The sequence below is a fragment of the Cherax quadricarinatus genome, chromosome 2 (genome assembly GCF_038502225.1).
Source record: "Cherax quadricarinatus isolate ZL_2023a chromosome 2, ASM3850222v1, whole genome shotgun sequence".
NCBI classification, from domain to species: Eukaryota; Metazoa; Arthropoda; class Malacostraca; order Decapoda; family Parastacidae; genus Cherax; species Cherax quadricarinatus.
This window is the reverse complement of record NC_091293.1, coordinates 83822878-83830227: the sequence shown is the minus strand read 5'-3', so window position 1 is coordinate 83830227 and position 7350 is coordinate 83822878. Positions and strand designations below refer to the sequence as shown.

Sequence of the window (7350 nt, the reverse complement as noted above, 5' to 3'; positions counted from 1 at the left end):
GTCGCAGTGTTACCTGGAGGGTATTCCGGGGATCAGCGCCCCTTCGGCCCGGTCCACGACCAGGCCTCCCAGTGGAAACCTACAAAATATGAAGTGACTACTGGCAAGGAGGGAACGAGCGTGGGGAAGGTGGAATCTTTCTGTTTACACTAGGGTACGCTACAGACAAGCCTGACCCAAGGGAGAGCTACACCAGCAAAACTTTCGAAATCCACAAAGGAATATAAAAGGTACATGCAACATAACCCCGGCCAACACAACCTAGCTTTTCCTTAATTTTCTAACGTGGTTAAAATATTTTTTTTTTCTTAAAGTTTCCACTAAGTCTGCAAATACAATTTTTCTTTATCTTGACAGGTAGCAGCAGCAGCAACACCACCACCACCAACTGCAACAGTAGTAACAACAACAGTTTCAGCAGCAACATTAGTAATAGCAGTAGTAGTAACATAGCGGCAACAGAAGCAACAACGACAATAGCTGCACAAGTAACAACAGCAACTACAATAACAGCAACAAAAATAGTAGAAGCAACAGTAGTGCAATAGTAGTACGGCAACTAAAGCATCAGAAGCTACCGCCGACACAGCAGCAGCATCAACAGAAACCGCCGACACGGCAGAAGCATCAGCAGCAGCACCATAGCCACTGCAGCTACTGCAACAGCATCTTAAGCCACCACAGCAGGATCATAAGCCACCGCAGCAACAGCATAAGCCATTACAGCAGCAACATCACAAGCCACCGCCGCAGCAACAGCATCAGAAGCCGCGGTAACACTAGCAGCAGCAGCAGCAGCAGCAGCAGCAGCAGCAGCAGCAGCAGCAATGCGCCGTTGTGGCTCGGCTGGACTGACATTATAGTTATATATACCTGACACGGAAAGTTCGTTATAATATAATTATTTAATGCATATCAAGACAGCATCTTTAACAACAGGAAAAGGGACACACAGCTTGTACGTAATACCCGCACGGGTTCACAGTAACGGGGTTGGAGGTGAGCGATGTTGCCACAACACTGAGGCGCTCTCACACCAATACAAGAGATTTGACACCTGCGCGCACACGTACTCACAAGTTTCCGGGAAATGTTCATGCTGGTCTGAATAAATTTGTCCTGACTGAACCTATATTAATCATCTACTCTGCGTATATACACACGTACTGTTAAAGAGAAGAGTAAAAGTAGCCAAACGGAGATACTGTTAGTCCTGGAGCCCGAGGAACTTGAGCATCACAGGTGAACAAAACCACCGCGACTGAGAGCAAGATGTAGCATCCTTTGTTAAAGATAACGTTGACATTTATTACTTCCTATCTTCCTTTAATAGTGACAAAATATAAAGGAACTGGTAGATTAATAACAAATTTATAAAGACAGACTTCTCTGGTTTTAGTTTGATTTTATGTCACTATCTGATTCAGTCAGGAAATTGAGGAAATATACCGCTATAAATACTATGTACTCCAAAGAGTACTTACACCTAGATGTCAACTCAAGTCTGAAATGTTGCAACATTCAGGCAATGACAGAATGTTCTCCACAATATGATCAGTTCAGAGACTTATGTTTCTTCTGCTGATAAATGCAGGAGTTTATGCCGTCACTACTGTGTTGACTGTTAAATCATAGGAATATATCTTACCTTTGATGAGTTCGGACAGTTTTTCTACTCCCGGAGCCCGGCCATAGGTCAGTATTTGCCTGGTCGGTGCTTGCCCGAGTTGTCTCATTATTTACTCTTACCTCTTCCAAGATTTTTCTTGGATAGACTGTTCTACGAAAGTATTTTTGTCGATTCGATCACAGCTGGAACATACACCGAGATCGTTTATGGCCCACATAGATCAAATAAAACACACAGATTACTGGGAATGCCATAAAGTCCTATGTCTTACAATGCTCTTTTAATGCCTTAATTTGTACGCACCAGAGCAGAGAGAGAGAGAGGACAGCAGAGAGAGAGAGAGGACAGCAGAGAGAGAGAGAGGACAGCAGAGAGAGAGAGAGAGAGGAGAGAGAGAGAGAGAGAGAGAGAGAGAGAGAGAGAGAGAGAGAGAGAGAGAGAGAGAGAGAGAGGACAGCAGAGAGGAGAGGAGAGCCGAGAGAGAGAGAGAGAGAGAGAGCCGAGAGAGAGAGAGAGAGAGAGAGAGAGAGAGAGAGAGAGAGAGAGAGAGAGAGAGAGAGAGAGAGAGAGAGATAAAATAATAATCTCAAGACAAATGACAGAGTTTTTTGACTACCACTCACTACTTTGTGATCGTCAATATGGCTTCAGGAAAGGTCACTCTGCTGCTGATCTGTTGTTAAACCTCTCCACTAAGTGGCACCAGTCACTGGATGAATCCAAAGCCAGCTGTGTGGGAGCACTGGACATTGCTGGCGCTTTCGACCGGGTGTGGCACCAGGGCCTCTTAGCAAAACTTCAAGCACTGGGAATTACAGGCTCTATGTTATGTGTCCTCAGTGATTACCTTATGGTAGATCTCTAAGTGTAGTTCTCAATGGAACGGAATCAGCAAGACATCTTATTGGGGCAAGTGTTCCACAAGGAAGCGTACTGGGACCATTGTTATGGAATGTCTACTTCAACGACCTTCTTCATCTCATCCCAGAATCACATGCATATGCAGACGACTGTACACTGACATTTACTCATCCAAGAGAAGAAATGCCAGCTGCTCTAAGCTGCATCAATCACCAGCTGAGAGCTATATCAGCTTGGGGAAATAGATGGCAAGTAACATTTGCACCTGAGAAAACGCAAATGATGATCGTCTCTAGGCACCATGATGGTAATGCTGGTGCCTAGTAAGGATGGTAAGGATGAATGGGAGGGTGTTGGCACCTGGAGAAGAAGTTGATATCATTGGGGTGAAATTTGACTCCAAAACTAACCATGAAGAACCATGTTGTAAATCTTGCAAACAAGGCAGCCAGGAAGCTTACAGCACTTCGCCGTAGGGGTTGCAAGATCCTGTACGAGGCACAAGTACGCTCACACCTTGAGTATGCTCCACTTTCTTGGTTTGCATGCCCCCCCCTCATCTGCGACTGCTTGACAGAGTAGAGAACAGAGCAAGACGTCTCATCTCTCGCCTGGACCCATCCTGGATAGATCTGTCATTTCAGCAGAGCCTTCAACATAGGGATGTGGGTGGCCTTACTGTTATGTACAAGGCCAATATTGTCAAAGTACCACACTTGGATCCACTTCGAGGACAGCGTGAAACAAGCTTTTATGCCACAAGACGGGCAGAAAGCAGCAACTTCACTCTGGCTGTACCCTTCTCCAGAACATCACTCCATCTGAGATCATTTATACCCAGGATGACTCGAGTATGGAACACATTCGTACAGCATAATGATGTCAATGAGATAAAGTCAGTTGATCACATGACAATGCTGGCCCACAGATGGCTCCAACTTCATCCTGTTCCCTTCTTGTATGTCTCATAACAATAAAAATGCTTTCAAATGAGCTGATGTAGGTAACAGCTCTTAGCTTGCCAATAAAGTTAGGAATCCTTAACCTTGTCAAACCCTGTGTAAAAAAAAGGGAGAGACAGACAGACAGACAGACAGACAGAGAGAGAGAGAGAGAGAGAGAGAGAGAGAGAGAGAGAGAGAGAGAGAGAGAGAGAGAGAGAGAGAGACAGATGATCAAATGAAAATGCTGGCCCACAGATGGCTCCAACTTCATCCTGTTCCGTAATTGTAGGTTTCATAACAATGAGAATGCTTTCAAATGAGCTAATACAGGCAACAGCTCTTAGCTTGTCCAAGTTAGGAATCCTTAACTAATCAACAGCTTGTCAATAAAGTTTGGGATCCTTAATTAACCTAACGTTGTCAAACCCTACCTTTATACCTTTGAAGAGCTTCGAGAGTCCGACTACTCTCGGAGCCCAGCCATGGGCCAGGCTCGTCTGCCGCTTGCCTGGTCAACCAGGCTGTTGCTGCTGGAGGCCCGCTGCCCCACATATCCATCACAGGCTAGTTGATCTAGCACCTGGTGAAAATACTTGTCCAGTTTCCTCTTGAGGACTTCTACATTTGTTCCAGCTGTGTTTCTGATATCTTCTGGTAAAATAGTGAATAGTCTAAGACTCCGGGTGTTGATACAATGTTCCATTATTGTCCCCACCGCACCCCTGCTCCTCACTGGGTTTATTTTACACTTCCTCCCATATATCTCATTCCAATATGTTGTTATGGCAGTGTACATATTTGGGACAAGGCTCTCGAGTATTCTCCATGTATATATTATCATGTATCTTTCCTCCGCTCCAATGAGTACATGTTCAATATCTGAAGGAGCTTCCAGTAATTTAGGTGTTATATTGGCTCAATGTGAGCCGTCAACGATCTCTGTATTTGTTCCAGCACTGATATTTCTCCTGCTTTGAACGGGGCCGTCAGCACTGAGCAATATTCTAAACGAGAGAACACTAGCGATTTCAACAGTGTCACCATCGGCATTATTTCCCTTGTTTTAAAAGTTCTCCATACCCACCCCGTCATCTAACAGGCTGTCGTAATCTTTGTCTTGTTATGGTCTTTAAACGAAAGGTCGGCTGACATAATTATTCCCAGGTCTTTTACGTGTTCCTTTCCTTCTATTTGCTGACCTTCTCGAGTTTTGTTTATAGTGTTCCTGTTGAGTTCTTCATTCTTTCCATACCTAAACAGCTGGAACTTATCACCAATGAACGTCAGGTTGTTCTCCACTGCTCTCTGGAAAACCCTGCTTATGTCTTCCTGTACTTTTTCAGTGTCCTCTGCCGTAGTGACTTTCATGCTTATTTTAGTGTCATCGGCAAATGATACAAAAGTGTGCTGGGTGTTTTTATCTATGTCTGCTATGAGGATGAGACACAGCAGAGCTGCCAGGACAGTACCTTGGGGCACTGAGCTTTTGACCTCGCTGATACTGGATCTAGCCCTGTTCACTACTACTTTTTGTGTTCTGTGTGTTAGGAACCCGAAAATCCATCTGCCTACCTTCCCCGTAATGCCCATGGCCTTCATTTTGTGCGCTATCATTCCATGATCGCATTTGTCAAACGCCTTTGCAAAATCTGTGTAAATCACATCTGCGTTTTAGTCGTCTTCCAATGCCTCCGTAATTCTGTCATAATGGTTCAGCAGCTGACAGACATGATCGTCCTGCTCTAAAACTATGCTGGTTCGGGTTATGCTGGTCCAAGAGGTTTGTAATTTGCCGTCTCATCACTCTTTCGAAGATTTTTATGATGTGAGAGGTTAGGGCTACTGGTCTTTAATTTTTAGCTAGTGCTCTACTACCTCCCTTTTGCAAAGGAGCTATGTCTGCACTCTAAGGTCTCCGGTACTTCACCTAGATCTAGGCTCTTTCTCCAAAGAATACTGAGGGCTCGTGCTAGTGGTACTTTGCACTTCTTTATAAATAGAGTATTCCGTCAATCTGGTCCAGATGCTGAGTGAGTGGGCATGATGTCCATTTCTATTTCGAAATCTATGGGATTTGTACTAATGTCAGTTGGTCTGCGCGGCCTTCTTCTGGAGTGAAAAATATTTCTGCATTTTCTACCTTGCTGTCATTTAGTGGGTTACTGAACACCGACTCTTACTGTTCTTTTAGGATTTCACTCATTTCCTGTTCATCGCCAGTATACGAATCTCTCAAAAATGGCCCAATTCTACAGGTAGTTCTTAGCTTGGATTTTGCTCTAATTCAGTGATCTCTCGACTATATTTCCTCTGTTGCAGCATATCTGTGCTTTTAACCTATTCAGTAACCCGTTTTCCTTTGTACCATCTATGCTCTCTCTATATATCCGATCTTCTTCTGGGTTTCCTCAATGGTAGGTGCTTCGTACATACCTTGTATGCTGTATTCAGCTTCTTTAGGCACTGGTGGGAATTTAGGGCGCTCATGTCTGATTCCCAGGATATATCTGATAGCTCTTGGCCTATTTTTTCCTTTATGGTTGTTAATATTAAACTTACTGAACATCCCGTCAGTAACAATAGTGACGCAGTTCCCTAATCCCGAGTTAATACTCGTTTATACTTCTATGATATTGTGATCAGAGTATACTGTTTTCTGTAACTGTTATGTCTGATTAGTTCCTCGTTGTTTGTGAATATCAAATCTAGGGTATTTTCATTTTTAGTGGGATCAATTATCTGTTGATTCAATGAGTACTTTTCACAAAACCTCATTAGTTCCCTGGTATGTGCCTTTTGAGCCAGGGTGCTTCCCGGAGATATTTCTGGTATAACATTGCGTTGCTCCATCTTCCATTCTACATGAGGGAGATCAAAATCTCCAAGGAGTAAAATATTTGTTGGGGGATTTTCTAGCCTATCCAGATAGCTATCTATCTTACTTAACTGATCTGTGAATTCCTCAGCAGTTACCGATGGTGGTTTGTATACTAGGATAATTACCAAATTCTTATTTTAACTGTGTAAAAGAGAGAGAGAGAGAGAGAGAGAGAGAGAGAGAGAGAGAGAGAGAGAGAGAGAGAGAGAGAGAGAGAGAGAGAGAGAGAGAGAGAGAGAGAGAGATTATAATATATACCTGAAAAGTACTTGAGGGCCTTATCCCAAATCTGCACACTGCCATCACATGCATGGGAGGAAGTGCAAAATAAACCAGTGAAAAGCTGGGGTGCCGTGAACACAATAAGCTAGCACAGTATCAATATCCGTGGCCCCAGACTATTAAGCATCTTACACTGCTGGGACAAGTGAAGTCTTTCAGAGGACACTGAACAAGTAACTTCAGGTGTCAGATCAAACAGGCAAGGTCAACCAGTAGCAATAGCCTGGTTGACCATGCAAGCACCAGACGAGCCTGGCCCTAGGGGATTAGAAAAACTCTCGGAACTCATCATATATAAAAGGATGTATTCCAATTCAATATGGGAAGCTCATATGCCGAGAGTATTAGTGGCAAAAAGACCCCACTGCTTGGAGGTATGTCACTGCATTTATACAGAATAAGAACTGGGAAGACTTCTACGTGTCCCAGCAGTGTTTCTGAGAGCTTCTGCTAAGATAACGAATAGTGTATAGTCGAGGTCCACGCAAGTTTATATGATGTTCACTTATTGCGCCCATGGTGCCACTGTTTTTTACTGGCTTTATTGTACATTGTCTCTCACTCTAGCATGTTAGGTAGAGTGCTGCTTTGTTACTAGCCCCTAAAGCGCTTTCCACGTATATATTATGCATGTCTCTGTCTTTGTCTGTCTGTCTGTCTGTCTGTCTCTCTCTCTCTCTCTGTCTCTCTCTCTCTCTCTCTCTCTCTCCGCTCCAGCGAGTACATGTTTAGGACTGAGGCGTTCCTATGGCTCT

At 43.9% G+C, this 7350-nt stretch overlaps 1 protein-coding gene and 1 long non-coding RNA gene across 3 annotated transcripts in view; one reads left to right on the top strand and one right to left on the bottom strand.

The window, feature by feature from the left end:
• The window catches only part of LOC128700287 (uncharacterized), a 38824-nt gene extending 36921 nt beyond the window's left edge, over window positions 1-1903 (top strand). The window contains exon 3 of one of the 2 annotated variants that reach the window (XR_008408746.2): window positions 358-1903. This is a non-coding gene — a long non-coding RNA (uncharacterized lncRNA). The remainder of the gene's footprint in view (window positions 1-357) is intronic. The other variant, XR_011392533.1, reaches the window with a different exon arrangement.
• Window positions 1-7350, bottom strand: part of Nipped-B (Nipped-B cohesin loading factor) — a gene marked incomplete in the record, with an annotated part of 502160 nt that overhangs the window by 425921 nt on the left and 68889 nt on the right.